The sequence below is a fragment of the Fulmarus glacialis genome, unplaced genomic scaffold (assembly GCF_000690835.1).
Source record: "Fulmarus glacialis isolate BGI_N327 unplaced genomic scaffold, ASM69083v1 scaffold28020, whole genome shotgun sequence".
NCBI lineage: Eukaryota > Metazoa > Chordata > Aves > Procellariiformes > Procellariidae > Fulmarus > Fulmarus glacialis.
Window position 1 is genome coordinate 2,152 of NW_009187547.1, and position 249 is coordinate 2,400.

Consider the following 249-nt stretch of genomic DNA (forward strand, 5'->3'; position numbering starts at 1 on the left):
CAGCTGATGTGGTTTCTCCGTGTCGGTGCGGCACCCGGCACGGCCCTGCAGCTGCTGCGGGAGCTGGCAGCGGTTAGCTGTCGTCCAAGCAGAGGTTCGCTGTGGTGTGTTGAACCGGTGGCGTGGTAGTATGGTGTGTGGTCGCAGCCTTGGAGGGTGAGGGGAGGGAATTATTTTCCCAGGCTCCATGTCGTCGGGGTGCCGGTGTGACTCCCCTGGCGGCGTTGTTTCCTGGCAGAAGCTTTGCCA